The sequence below is a fragment of the Hippocampus bargibanti genome, linkage group LG05, assembly GCF_051943395.1.
Source record: "Hippocampus bargibanti isolate YZ-2025 linkage group LG05, ASM5194339v1, whole genome shotgun sequence".
Lineage (NCBI taxonomy): Eukaryota > Metazoa > Chordata > Actinopteri > Syngnathiformes > Syngnathidae > Hippocampus > Hippocampus bargibanti.
The window spans coordinates 6,079,184-6,094,544 of NC_142738.1; positions in this window are offsets into that span (position 1 = coordinate 6,079,184).

Here is a 15,361-nt window from a genome sequence, read left to right on the forward strand (position 1 = left end):
AGACGTGCAAAAATGTGTTCACTCTACATAAACATTCAATGCAGCGTAAGAGACCGTAGACTCTCTTCTTTCATCAGAAGAAAAGAGTTAATTCCTAAATTATATGGATTTGGAGTTATATGAGCTTGAAATGAGGGTGGCTGTCCAAAATACAGTGAAAGACATATATATTGGTTTATATTGCGCTTCAACAACAGCTGAAGCTGGAACAAAGCGATAACATGGAAACAAATGGAAATGCTGGCCCCTTGTGGAAGGGAAAAATCATTGCCAGAGGTCTGGCCAGCGCGTTATCGGCATCCAAACAAGAAAAAACAAAACCAAACTAATTCATGAATGGCCCTCAAACGGCATATTTTCAATTCCCAAATAAATTTGTGTATGGAAGTGAATGAGTTAAAGGTGGAAATTATTGATCCCGCTGTTTACCCTATTTTGCCTTTCTGTCCCTCATCCTCATTTAGTCATCATCCCTCCATCCTTATACAGTGATACCTCAGCTTACGAATGCTTTAGCTCACGATTTTCGTGTTTATTATGTTTGTTAAAGTCATTATAAGTGCCTTACACGCTGGGTCCGAGAGGACAGTAATTTCATTTGTGCTGTATGGCATGCATATTAGCATATTTGACAATAAAGCTGACTTTGATTTTGAACTGTTCTACTAATGTTCTACTACGAATAAATAATAATCTTGGCATTCGAACTAGTTTTCGGCGGACAAAGCAAACCACACAGCGCCACGGTTGCTGGCGGACTAGTTTTCCACACCCCCTATGAGTGCAGACGTGGTTTGCTATCGAGTGGAGTTCTTTTGCTAATATGGGACCGAAAAAGACCCCACCACAGGCTAGTGTGGTCGAGCAGAAGAAGTATATCATCGAAAAACACGAACGAGGTGTCCGTTTGTGTGACTTAGCGTCCCAGTACTAGTATGCTAAGTCGACCATTGCTACGTGTGGCTAAGGGTGTTTCTGTGTTGTCTAAGCAACGGTCCCAGGAAATAGAAGAGGTTGAAAAACTTCTGTTGATTTGGATTAACGAAAAGAAGCTAGCAGGGGACAGTGTGTGACGGTATTATCGCTGAGAAAGCACGACAACTTCACTGGGATATCATCGAGAGCAAACTACATCAACGAATATCACAAAGGTAAATAAAATGACTTTAATATACTTGTTTCTTTAATTACAATCCAATAGCACATTTATTATCCATAAAATAGGGTATATTTTGTGTAGTTTTAAGGCTTATTTAGTAGAAAATTGTTTTATGGGGACCTGGGAACGGATTATTCTATTTTTTAATGGATTCTTATGGGAAATAAATGTTTGGCAGACTAACTTTTCACCTTACACACACTTTCATGGAACCAATTCAGTTCGTAAACTGAGGTATCACTGTCTCTGTCATAACCGTATTCTCTTCCCCTCCGTCGTCATTAAAGCGCTTCCACCCCAAAAAAAATATGTTTTAACCATGGGAGGGATGCAAACACCAAAATCAGAACCGAACCCTGAAATAAATGAGGGGGAGTTACTGATCATTACCCGACAGACAGCCCGCTATTGCGTAATCCAGATAAAACTCCCCATTGTTGATTAATTGAAACTCTGTTTGGCTACCCGACTATGATTTGATGTTTCGCATGTTTTTTTTTTCTTCTTGCGATTAGTCTCCCATGCAAAATCTGTTGTCTTTGCCAGAAACACCGTCTCCATTATACGCCCGTGCAATGTAATTGTGTGGAAAATGCAAGCACCCCGCATCGAGCGTCGCCGCCCCAGCCGTGCTTTTCCCCCACCCCCGCGGAGAACAAATGGGCCTTTTCTGTGGGAATTGAGGCTAAACGCTGTTTCACTTAAGAGAGCAAAGTGATTGTCCGTCTTCATAAGGGCGCTCTCCATCAAAGAGCAATGAATCCCATGCCCGCCCCCCCCCCGCGTGTCTTTGATTAAATGCAGCCAATGGATACCCCCGCCCTCCATGATTAAGGCTTCACGTCAAGCCTTGCACCTGTAACTAAGCGCTTCTCAGTCTCTTGTAATGGAGACGCGCCACACATCTGGTCGATGGGGGGGGGGGCACTCCTGGCTGAGAGCGAAACACCTTTTGCTTTGATTCTAATCAACGGAGGCAGTTCCTATCGGTCAGGTCAGAAAGTTTACCTGCGGAGGGACATCGGTGGCGCTTTGAACCCTAGCCCTGTTTAATGACCGTTAGATGGTGCGTTCAAGTGCATGACATGATGACATCATAGCGCCCCATCAGCATACCTGTCATCCGTATTTTGTCGTATTGTGTACGATTTTTGCACATTTTTAGATGTGTGCGGCATACAAGAAATTGTTAAATATAATTTAGAGATATTTTCAATTCCGTTTTTTAATCATTCAATATTCGCAATAATGTTAATGAGTACAAATATCGCTACTCGTATAAAGCAAATTCGACCACCGAGAAAACAAGTTTGTTCGTAAAGGCTCGAGAAGAAACAAAAGTTCAGAGAAGACAAGTTCCGGTCAAGTGGAATTTTATTTTAAAATAAGTTAAATTAAACATTTTACTGTTTTTTTTTTCGCCGTAATATCATTGATATTTTTTTATCAACATTATGCATCATAAGAACGCAAATTCAAATTCTTTTTTTTTTTTGCTGAGGACAAATTCAATTTGTTCACAGCAAAAATAAGCCACAATGCTCTACAACAAAGTGATACCTCAGCTTCCGAATGTAATTGGTTCCCAGAAAGTGTGTGTAAGGCGAAAAATTCGTCTTCTAAACATTTATTTCCCATAAGAAACCATTAAAATGAGAATAATCTAATCAGTTCCAAGGGCCCCATAAAACATAATTTTCTGCTAAATAAGCCTGAAACTACACAAGAATATACCTTATTTCATGTATAATAAATGTGCTATTGTATTGTAATTAAATAAATAAACTGTATTCTATAATAAAGTCATTTTATTTAGCTTTGTGATGATTGATGATATCCGAGTGAAGTTGCCGTGCTTTCTCGGCGATAATACTCTCACTCACACTGTCCCACGCTAGCTGCTTTTCATTAATCCAAATTAACAGAAGTTTTTCTTTTGTGTCCTCTTCGGCATAACACTAGCCACGTCCACACTCAAAGAAACGGGGAGACAAACTAGCCCGCCAGCCACCGTGGTGCTATTCGACCGTGTGGTTTGGTGTTTTTCCGCCGAAAACTAGTCCGCCAAACACCATTGCGCTCCGTGTGGTTTGGTTCGTCCGTAGTAGTAGTAGTTCGTCAGCGAAGACTATATGCTTGCAAATTTAATGTTCGTGAGGCGAAATGTTCGTGAGCTAAAGCGTTCGTAAACTGAGGTATCACTATACTTGATTATTGCTAGAAATATGTTGTAACTTGTTAAAAGTATTCATGTTTACAAGTGAAGTTTTGTTAGTAAAATTGCGCAATGAAATATTACAGACACGTATGTCTTTTTTCTCAGTAAATAAGCAGAAGTTGAGCCATTAGTAAGGTCACAGTGTCTCGCATGTTGTCAGGTAATCTTTTTGACAAATTTGTTTGTGCAGTATATCTTAGCAGGAGTAAGATAAGCAGCGCTGCAGCGTTAAAAGCACAAATAAGCCTTAGCATGTATCCTTAGCCTCTATTTACCAAAATTGTATTTGATTGTTTGGTAACATTGCTTAGGTGGTAGTGTGTCATTGAGATTCACTGACAAGCATTGCGACACTGAAAGATAACCCACACCATTTTTTTGTTTCCTAACTGACATCAGAAAAACGGTTTATAACATCTAAAATACCTAAAACACGCAGGCTGATATTTTTAGTCAAATGCAAAACACCAATAAAAATGACTTAAAGTGCCCCAAAACTACTTCAAAAATGACCTCAGAAAGTTTCCGTTTCAGAAGGTTCTGCCCCCTTGTTCGTGCCGTCACGCCAGAACGTCTTGCCTTGCTCTACAATCAAAATAATGGCTTCAGATTTGGAGAAGAGGCTTTCTTGTTACTCATCCACTTATGAATATAATTCAAATAGTTCTGAAGAGGAAAGCATAAATGTATGCAATCGATTAAAGAAGTCCTCCCGTATCACTTCGAGCCATCAGGACTCCAATGTAGCGTCCCAGAAAATGCACAAGATGGCACCCAAGCTCCGTTGGAAATGGGCTGATTTGTCTGATGGGAATTTGTGTCAACTACTATCAAATAGTAGTCTTAGTGCAACACACAACGATTCACCATCGCGTTATTTATGTGTTTTCGTTCTAATTTCCCCATTAACACGGATCAACACAAAGTTTTCAGACCAAACAAAGTACCCAAAATGCATTGTGTGTCGCTTTCTCGGTCAGGGTCGTTCCTGACGTGACATCACGTCAGGCATCGTCATCGCCGTGAGTCTTAAAACGTAAAATATAGCTATATGCCGTGGAATCTTTGTAAAATACGCTCAATTGAATTAATTTAAAATTATTTTACAAATTATGGACACAACTTGTCCGGAGGCGTCGGTTGTCCTTTAAGCAAGCGATGAAGTGCTGCTTTTAAGAGTGAAAATACATTTTATTACAGTAAAGTCTCGTTATATCGATATTCAAGGGAGTCCGAAAAAATATCGATATAGCCGGGACTATCGATATATCCGACCCTGTTTGCATGTAATTTTCTCCGTGTGTGCATAGAAATAGTATCGATATAACCGGGACTATCGATATATCCGATATCGATATAACGAGACTTTACTGTATTTTTTTGTTCGGCATCCAGGGGGTGATGAGTAGCCACCCTTTAGGACCGCCAACGGTGTAACAAAAGATGTTCTCCCATGCGTAATTTCATGTGGCTCACTTGGAGTAGACTTGACCGTCCCCCCCCCCCCCCCCCCCCCCCCCCCAAAAAAAAAAAGCCGTGCCTTCGAGCGAATCAATTCAAGTTACGGAGCAACCTAAAGTCACCAAAGAATGTGAGAAATATTCAATGAATGACGATACAGAATCCAAGTCGGGATCGGACCATGCACTTTTTGTGTGACGGAACTTTGTGTCCACACTCGCCTCTTCCATTGTCGGCGGTGAATGGCTAATGTTATTATCTTGTCTGCCAACCGCAAAGGCCTCTTTTGCTCTTATTGGATTTGCAGCCACCTAGACTGATCTCATTGCCTTTGGCACGGTGACAAAAGCAAAAAGAGGGTCAACAACCACATTCTGTAAGTGGTATCGATGTACCAACGGCAACCTGACACTTGAGATCAGTCCGAGAAGAAGTCAACGTGGCACAGTGTGTCCCCTGGGGCTTCGTATAGAAAAAGAATGTTCGTTTTCGGGGTGTGGGAGAGCCTTTTTTGACATCTTGAATAGAAACGAATGGAGCCATGACTATCATTATCTCAACCCTTTGGCACTTTTATGTCATTTTTAGTTGACGGGAAGAAGCTTTGCGATGAATGTAAATTGATAGTTGGTCCAATTTGGACATCATAATACAGTGATAACTCATCTTACAAACTATATTGGTTCCCAGAAAGTGTGTTTAAGGAGAAAAGTTTGTCTGCCAAACATTTATTTCCCATAAGAAACCATTATAAATAGGAATAATCCGTTCCCAGGTCCCCGTAAAAATGATTTTCTACGAAATAAGCATTAAAACTACACAGTGTATTGTAATTAAAGAAAAAAACTGTACTTTGTAATAAAGTCGTTTTATTTACCTTTGTGATGGTAGTTGTCAATGGATAACGAACTTCCAGGTTGCCTCTAGATGATTTTTGTCTCGCTTTGGAGAAATTTACATTTCACAGTAGCAATGTGATAAAAGGAAGAGAAAAGTAAAGGAAGAAGTAGAAAAACAAAATACAGGAGCTGCTGTCAAGGCAGCCACTCTTGCGGCGCCATCTTGAAGTTGAAAAAAAAAAACAACCAAAACTAAATAACAAATAAATTGACACAAACAGTCATAAAATCAGCATTGTATATGAAAGAGGAGAGGATCAAAGCGTCCTTTTCTCCAGTGGATCTGAGACGTCATAGTGGAATGTGGACATTTGCTGCAAGCTAAATGTTGAAAGCAAACACTAAGCTTCCATTGGCGAAAAGCAATCGTCTCACATCTCCTGTCCCACGTAAATCCACTTCAATTCCAAGCTGTGGCAGTTCCACATATGCATCGGTGTGGAACTGTGAAATGGTGTGGAATTTATTTATTTATTTATTTATTTATTTATTTATTTATTTATTTATTTGTTTATTTGTTGGTTGGTTTGGTTGTTTTGTGGGTTTGTTTGTTTGTTTGTTTGTTTGTCTGTTTGTTTGTTTGTTTGTTTGTTTGTTTTTGTTTGTTTGAATCTATCTATCTATCTATCTATCTATCTATCTATCTATCTATCTATCTATCTATCTATCTATCTATCTATCTATCTATCTATCTATCTATCTATCTATCTATCTATCTATCTCCATCCATCCATCCATCCATCCACTTGTGTGTTTGTTTGTTTGTTTGTTTGTTTGTTGACTTGTTTGTTGACTTGTTTGTTTAGTTTGAATGTATTTATTTATTTATTTATTTATTTATTTATTTATTTATTTGCCGTTCAAATGTGTCGTACGCCTCCACGTGACATGAGCCAAAACCGTTTTGCATCGCAGAAGACTTTTTTTTTTATATTTTGATGATAAAACCACATCATGTTCCATTCTTTCATGGCCACTCGTGAATGGCCATCTCAATGAAAGTCCAACAGAAACGATCGAGAGGAGACTGCAAGTACTCCAGGGCATTGAATGTATTTTTTTTTCCTTCTCGGTTTGCAAGACACTCCAATCAACAGACTGTGAGGCTTAATTGACGGTCGTCTTTATGACGGCAAAGGAAGGTCGCGCGAGTTGGGAAAGGGTTCTTAATTCTCCCTTGGAAAAACCTTGGACGCTCCCTTCTCGTTATTGTTTCGGCCGTAATTTTCTTGTGCAAGCACGCCGGCTTCTCTGCGTCAATTATCTTTTCATCGTCAATCGGTAATGAAATGTCCTCGTCGTTGCCATTCTGACCAAGACACTGGTCGCATCCTTGGATATAAATTGTCAACGGCCTTTTTGTCCCCGTTGCGAACGTGACCACCTTCAAGCTAGCTCAATTGTTCTGAATGAAATGCTCGGAATATAGCGTTTGATTTCAGATAACATGAAAACAGACGACTCGCTCTCAGATCCAACAAATGTGGGCTTCAATGTTACCGAGACTTGGATGTGAGACCGTGTTGCCCCACAGTGCTTTGGACAACATTCTAGTTTCTATTTTGGATTTTAAAAGGGGGACGTCAGAATCAGAATCATCTTGATTGGCCAAGTATGTAGTATGTAGGATTTTTTTATCCGGTAGTACACGCTGCACTAGTATCATCATGAAAAAAAATTAAACGAGAAACTATACAGTTGTATTTGGGTTAAAATATCTGCTGGATTTGGTAGCGCCTGCCTGAGAGGAGTCGCTGGAAAAGGTGGTGGGCAGGGTGCAGAGGGTTCCAGTTGGATTTTCCCTCACCCTTGTTTTGATTCTTGCAATGTGCAAGTCCTCGAGAGTGGGTCGGGCGGTGCCAATGATTTTTCCGCCATCCTAACTGTCCGTTAAAGTCGGATTTTGTCAATTTTTGATGGAAAAGTGACTTTTCAAACACTTGTATACCATTTGTTAGCCTGTGATATTGAACTCATTCACTGCCATTCACAAATGGATTCAAGAATTTAAAATATGACATAAGTGCCATTCTCAAATTTGTTCGGGTTTGATTTTTCATGCTTGTGTGCCAATAAAGCGCTGGCCATTGCCTCTGGCAATGTTTTTAACCTTTCCACAAGGGGCAGAATTTTTTTTTTCCATGTTAGCGCTTTGTTCCAGCTTCAACTGTTGTTAAAGCACTTTATATCATGGAAAGCTGTCATGGAAATATCAAATGAAAAAATAAATTAAACAGTTAGATGTATTTAGTGATTTGTACTTTAAAGTTCTTGTCCATTTAACTTCACCGTTTTAGGATTTTTTTCAAAATCGCTGAATTTTCACATTTACCGTTCAAATACGAAGTAGAGACGAGCGGTGATGTCATTGATGACGTCAGTGCCTCTCCAGCCATGAACCTCACCGCACGTCACTGGTAGGTAGGTAGGTAGGTAGGTAGGTAGGTAGGTAGGTAGGTAGGTAGGTGGGTGGGTGGATTTAGGTAGATAGATAGGTAGGTAGGTAGGTAGGTAGGTGGGTAGGTGGGTGGGTGGATTTAGGTAGGTAGGTAGGTAAGTAGGTAGGAATGGCCAGAGAAAATCCTGAACTGCAAGGCAGGTATGCCATCCTCATGTTGAGTAATTTCAATTACAGGGGTTAGGCGGGGGGCGGGGGGTACAGATTGTTGCTTTGATGAGCGTCTTTTCTGTTGTCATTCCGACCATCATCGTCATTTAGCCGAAAAGCAATCATGTGACACCGCTGACGTTTCAAGGACCTCTTTGTCCATTGATCAGCAACCCCCCCCATCCCCTCCGATTTTGCCCATGTTTAGCTGCAAGCCGGTCCCAGATAGAGATCAGCAGATGATTGGCCGTACACATTCTTAACATGACTGACCTGTGACCTCCGCGGATCTGAGGCGCACAATACCGTGCTTTCTTTTACCTCTTATCTTTCGTCGATGACATTGAGATTTTTCCGAATTAACTAATCAGGCTAAAGACTCGTTAGAAGCATCGCCGTGACGTTGCATCACCAAGTCGCTGTCAAAACGTTTTGGGCGGCAGCGCATTGCGTGCGTTAGGACATGTTGCATTTTTTGTCCGTTGTTGTATGCTAGGCTAATATTTAGCTTAAGTGTTGTTTTGCGTGGTAGGATCAAATTGTTGAATTATCGGTAGCTAGGCTAGCTGGATCGCTGGTTGGTAGTTTGGTTAGTTGGGTGAGTAGGTGGGAAAGTTGTATGCGTACTAGATTAAGTTGTCATTATTATCTTTCACTCTTCCTGAAGTAGATTTACGAAAATCGTGGTCGCTAATATGCGCGTTCACCCCGTCGAGTGTATGAGAACAACTTCCTAGAGTTTGAATTCCTTTGTGTCATTTGCATTTTTTGCAAATGATTCCCTAATCAAATTCAGTGGAAACATATGACATCGCTACGTAGCGACACGGCAAGTAAGCTAGCAAGAAACACAGCGTCGAACCTTTCAAAGTTTACTTACTTTTTACGAGGAAGTACTGTGTGAAAATGGGGCGTTGTGAAATACGTGCATGTCACATTTTATCATTCAAGGGAGGAAATGCAAAAGTACTCACACACACAGCATGCAATAACTTTCAAGTGACGATCACACTTTGGATCCAGTCCCTGTGTGTTCAAGTCAGTCGCAGCGGCAACGTCACCACGTCCTCTGCTGACAATAATCCATTCCACAATCAAGTTGCCATCCGTTCTTGTGCATGAAAACCTTTTAGAAATCAGATATTATTTGTCTCCAAATATTTAACTCACAGTGTCATTCCCGAATTTATTCGGGAATTGAAAATATGACGTGGAGCGCCATTCCAGATTTTGTTCCAGCTTCAGCTGTTGTTAAAGCGCTATATAACACAATATCCTGTGACTATAAAGTAACCTTGAGATTTTGAAAGGTGCTTCTAATTGAATTGTATTATTATTATTATTATTATTATTATTATTATTATTATTATTATTATTATTATTATTATTATTATTATTGTATCTATTAGCTAGCTAGCTTTCTATCTATTTGAGTTACTTCCGGGTTGAGTGAACGCCGGCGCGTGTGGCTGTCGCTGCTCACCCACAGAAAAGCTTATCCTGTGACTGTGAAGTGACCTTGAGAGTTTTGAAAGGCGCTTATAAATAAAATGGATTATTATTATATAGCATTGTATTTTGCCCTCAATTTAATCTCGTATAACTCCAGAACCATATAATTTAGGAATTAACTTTTTTCTGATCAAAGAAGAGAGTCTAGCATTTCTTACGCTGCATTGAATTTTTATGTCGTCATAAAACTAAGTATTCTGTCGGTCCTGGAATTTGAGTGACAATGACAAAAACCCTGGCACTGGAGTGGACACATTTTTGCACGTTTGGCAATGAATGAGTTAATAATAATAATAATAATACTCTAAACCAAACTACCATATTTTTTGCAATATAAGGCACACTTATTTTTTTTATTTTTTTTTTCAAAAGCTGGACATGCGCTTCATAATCCGGTGCAGCCTATGTATGGAAAACATTTTAAAATATGTCATTCATTGAAGGTGCGCCTTATATTCCAGACAATACAGTACTTAATAACGCATCATCTGTATATTGTCTCATCATCTGTTTATAACGTAATGAGTATTTACCTGTTTGAAAAAACAACAACATTACGGCCTGGTAGTTGAGTGGTTAGTGATAGAACGTTTTTATACGCATCCGTAAACATCCTATGTCTCTTCATGTTTCGTTTAGTCTATATGGATGTATATAGTTTATTAGATAAATTTGTGTATCTGTAGGGTGAACTGTAACATTTATTTTCAGTCTAATACCATGTAAAACCCTCCTCGTTGCTGATAGGCCCGGTCTAGATGATGTCATCACTGATGACATGAGGATGATCAAACTAGGTGAAAGGGGCGGCCCCTTTCCCACTTCAACCAGACATGTCGTTCTATTGTTTACAAGAATAAAGTAGTCTTTTTTTGTTCACCACTTTGGTCCCCGCTGATGTTTCATCATAAAACTCCGTAGAGCCAGAACCAGAAAGACATACAGTAAAGTATCGTTATATCGATATTCTCGGGAGTCAGTAAAAATATCGATATAACCGGACTATCGATATATCCGATCCTGCGGCATGTAAATGTTCTCCTTGCGTTCATAGAAATAGTATCGTAATAAGCAGTACTATCGATATAACCAATATCGATATAACGAGACTTTACTGTACATCATTTTTCCCAACAGTTAGCACGGCAGTTTAACAGTGCAGAGGTCGCCGGTTCGCGTTCCGGTCCGGCCTCCCCGTTTGGAGTTTGCATGTTCTCCCTGGGTCCGCGTGGGTTTTCTCCGGGTCTTCCGGTTTCCTCCCACATTCCAAAAACATGCATAGCAGGCAGATTGAACACTCCAAATCGTCCATGGGTGTGAGTGTGAGAGTGACTTGTTTGTCTTTGTGTGCCCTGTGATTGGCTGGCAACCAATTCAGGGTGTCCCCCGCCTCGTGCCCGAAGACAGCTGGGATAGGCTCCGGCATCCCCCGCGACCCTACTGAGGAATAAGCGGTACGAAAAATGGATGGATGGATGGATGGATGGATGGATGGATGGATGGATGGATGGATGGATGGATGGATGGATGGATGGATGGATGGATGGGTGATCTTTCATTTTATAATGGCGTTTAAAGCAAATATTTTTCTTATTTCACTCGCTACGCTGATTAGGCTTCACGTGATGACGTTGGCAGAATGCCTTCATTGCGCAGTGGCTTGGATTTCTCACAAATGTCACTGGATGTTTGCCCTTGCTACACTGTTTTTGTGTGCATTTTTGTACGTGTATGTCCATCCACAGTCGAGTGCAAAGTGAATGAGAGTGCTTATCCGTTAATATGTCATTTCCAGCGATCAGTCAGCGCTGCCTTTTCTCTCTTGTTTACGGCCGTGCCACTACAATTACAAGCTCGAGTGGGGGTGGGGGTTTTGTCGGAATAAAGTGTCTGTGAAAGATTGATAGCTTTGGTCTTTAGTTCAATTGTAAATTAGAATAGCAGGTCCCCGTGGGGGATACAAGAGCTCTATTTATGATTAAGAAAAAAGCTTCTATAATGGAGTGGCGCTTGGAAAAGTTTGCTCCCTCTTCACAAACAGCCAATTAGCTTGATGGAATGGGCTTTACTTTTTTTTTCTCTCTCCGACACACTTACATGAACCCATATTATGACCATCAACCTGATAGTTTATGGTATTATTTTCATGCTGTTTGAATAATGTTTTTTTAGCCAACGCTAAATCACATACTATCGTTAGCCGAGTGGCGATCTGAATTTTACTAACCCAATCATACTCCCCCCCCCCTCCCCCCGAGAATGTGAGGAAAAGACAATTTTCATTGAAATGACTCATAAGTGAAACTGTCCGAGATAAAAAATAATGAGACACTTAACTTTTATATTTTGTTGCATGTCTTTTTGAGGCCAACGCAACAATGAAATAGTGTCAATATGGCTTCTACCGCTTAAAGCTGCACTTTTTTGAGGTTTTAAAGGGGGCATTCTCTGGACGCCACGTTTCAGCACCTTCTGCAGATGTTCAGTTGTATTTATGTCAGGGATCATCGTAGGTCACTTCAGAATCAACAGGACCATCCTCAGATTTTGCTCTCGGCGATTTTTGGGTGTTTTTCAGCTGTGTTTTAGGTCCTTTTTTTCTTTTTTGGAAGCGCACTGAAACTCACAGAGTGTGATTATTCATTCATTCATTCATTCATTCATTCATTCGTCTATCTATCCATCTATCCATCTATCAATCCATCTATTTATTCATTAGTTTATTTGTTCATTTTTTTATTTTCCTATTTCTTTTTTTTTTTCTTACATATTTATGTATTTATTGATTTGTTTGTTCATTTTTTATTTTTGTATGTATTTATTTATCTATGTATTAATTAATTATTTTTTTCTTGCATATTTATTTATTTTCTTTTTTGTCATTTTTTCGTTTTTTTTCATTTTTTTCATGTTTTCATTTTGTTCATTTTTTCATTTTTGTCATTTTTCATGTTTTCATATTTATTTATTTGTTTATTTATTCATTCGTTTAGTCATTTATTTATTTATTCATTCCTTTATTTATGGGAGAATATTTTTCCGTCATTATTATCAACTATATCCAAATATTTCTCTTTTCGTTTTTGAGTAGATTTTGCATGCGTAAATGGCAAGACGATGTCAAGCGAGGTGAGATGCTGGCCACTTGACGCCATGCTTCTCAAGTCGTTGTCTTACGAGAGAAAGTGATACTCGTTGACCTTTGAGGATGCCGCGAGCTGTTGTTGTCTTGTGATCTTATCCTCCAGCTTCATGTCTGCCGGAACCCCTTGTCATGGAATTTCCATCCCATCGCAAACAAAGTGTGTTTGTTGACAACTTCCCTTTCCTGTTGTCACCATATCTCCCCACCATTGAGAGAAAAAGTTGACTATTGTTGCAAGGAATAAATAAATAAATACATACATACATACATAAATCGTGAATTAATAAATACTACTCATAAATAAATAAATAAATAAATAACCCAGAAATAATGAAATAACACTGAAATAAAAAGATAAATAAATATATACATACATACATACATACATACATACATACATACATCATACATGCATACATACATGCATACATACATCATACATCATACAACATACATCATACATCATACATGCATACATCATACATGCATACATACATGCATACATACATACATACATACATACATACATACATACATACATACATACATACATACATACATACATACAATTCCTTCTGAGAGGAAATTAGTCCCTTTATACCAGAAAATGATTGACAGATAACTGTCTGTTTGTACTGGTAAGTTTTGTCAACCCTTAACAAATTTAGAAACATTTAAAAAGTGAATTAGAGATCTAAATTAATTGAGGGCAAAGACTAATGTTGTTTTTTTTTTATTCTGTCTGGTGACAGTTTGAACTTCTGACAAATTGAGTCTTTTTTAACCTGGCAAACTTTAGCCTTCGCACAAAATTAGCAAATAACCAAAGTGAGTCAGAAAATGGTGACTTTAATTCAAAATGGCGGGCAGACTTTCTGCGTCAAATCAATGACAAGTTCATTCAACTCTCCACCGAGTTCCATCTACAACACAGCACCACATACTGAAATATTCCAGAATAAAATGTCACCCGTCTGTCTGCAAGAAAGATTAGCGACATTTGAAGTTGAGAGCAACTTCTTTGCCGCTGTTAATTACGACGTGCTAACAATTGGACACACACCTCTGAAATAACAAACATGCTCATTGACTGTCAATCAAATGCCATTATTTTGATGATATGTTCTTATTTGGATTATTGGGGTCAATTAGCAATTAGCGGCGGACATCTCAAAACAGGGATGGTTAAAAAAACAGTCATGATGATTTATCTGTTGTACTTTTTGCTCAGATAAAAGAATCACATTTTTACACTTGTCACTCGATCGTCACAACTTTCATGGTCACAAAAGCAAAACAATCGAGCGAGCTCACCAAACCTGCCGGCGCCTGGAGCTCTTTTCTTTCGTCATGTTTTGAAAAAAAAATCCTCTTGATACTTTGCAAGCAAAGCCAGACGAGTGCTCTGAGCTCTATCACAGTACAACGTGCGGCCGCCTTCGCTTTCATGCCTTTGGCCCGAGGGAACGTCTTCCTCTGCCTGCTGCTGCAAACATTACACCCGTTTATAATGCCATCATCCAGTCAGCGACTGGCTTTTCTACGCCGCTTTTCCACGGCCGCCGTTTATAGCTTTTCGCCCGCTCGTTCATGCGGGCAAACCAACATGGGCTTTTATTATTTCTTCATCTTCTGTTTAGGGCCTTCTTGTAAATTGTTGTTTATTATTCTTTCGAGGAACGACTCGTGTTTTGGGGAGGGTGGGGCTTAGACTGCCGTAGGACTCAAGTATTTTTCAAGTGTGTTGGGGTGAAAATGGATGGTTTCAAAAAATTACAGACAGAAAACTCTCACTAGCGCCCCCTGCAAATTGATTAAAATGACACCAATTTCAGCAATGGACAGCAAATTCAGTGGTGTCGAACATAAGAGGACAACAACAAAAATTCAGTCGTCTTAAGTATCATTTGCAGGAATGGCCATCGGGCATTTTTGTTGATATATATACAGTAAAGTCTCGTTATATCGATATTCTCGGGAGTCCGAAAAAATATCGATATAACCAGGACTATCAATATATCCAACCCTGCGCGCATGTAATTTTCTCCTTGCGTTCATAGAAATAGTATCGTAATACGCGGTACTATCGATATAACCGATATTGATATAAGACTTTACTGTATATATATATATATATATATATATATATATATATATATATATATATATATATATATATATATATATATATATATATATATATATATATTCGTTTATCTATCTCTATAGAGGTAACATCCGACTTGCAACCGAGTTCTGTTGCGACCGGTCGTAAGTCAAAATGGTCATAAGTTGAAATGCATTCAAAATGTTGAATAGAGTCTCTGAGGCTAAATGACTCGCAAACTCCCACCTTTGG